At 26.7% G+C, this 460-nt stretch overlaps 1 protein-coding gene across 1 annotated transcript in view; it reads right to left on the reverse strand.

The window, feature by feature from the left end:
* LOC107577334 (voltage-dependent R-type calcium channel subunit alpha-1E-like) overlaps positions 1-460 on the reverse strand; it is a 10,927-nt gene that overhangs the window by 5,753 nt on the left and 4,714 nt on the right. The window lies entirely within an intron of this gene.

The raw sequence follows: 460 nt of genomic DNA on the forward strand, positions 1-460 counted from the left end.
ATATTGTAATGCATTACTTTTAAAAGTAAATTTCCCCAACACTGGATATGACTAGCTGAAATCCTCATAATAATGTTGTGAAAGTGCATGTTGTAAATTAATATTACTCAGTACTGAAATATAAAATTGCACTGTGACAAGAAAACCTTAAAACTAAATGTAATTACATTTTTTTAAAAGGCTACTGTTCTTGAACTTATTTCATTTTGATGTTCCCACTCAAGCATAACAAAATCTGAAACTTTGGGCTAGTTTTTCATGCATAACATCAGGTTTGGGTTTGTAATTAAAGTAATAAAAATAATAATTATTTTAAGTATTTTGCTTTCATTCTCACTTGTTTTGCACACAAATGTATCTAGCCGTGTAAAATGAGTTAAATAAAACAAAAAATGGCTATTGGTTAAAATATCCTCTAAATTTAGCCATGTTATATTCAATAATTTCAGTAAATATTACT

Source organism: Sinocyclocheilus grahami, unplaced genomic scaffold (genome assembly GCF_001515645.1).
Source record: "Sinocyclocheilus grahami isolate Dianchi unplaced genomic scaffold, SAMN03320097.WGS_v1.1 scaffold5770.1, whole genome shotgun sequence".
NCBI lineage: Eukaryota > Metazoa > Chordata > Actinopteri > Cypriniformes > Cyprinidae > Sinocyclocheilus > Sinocyclocheilus grahami.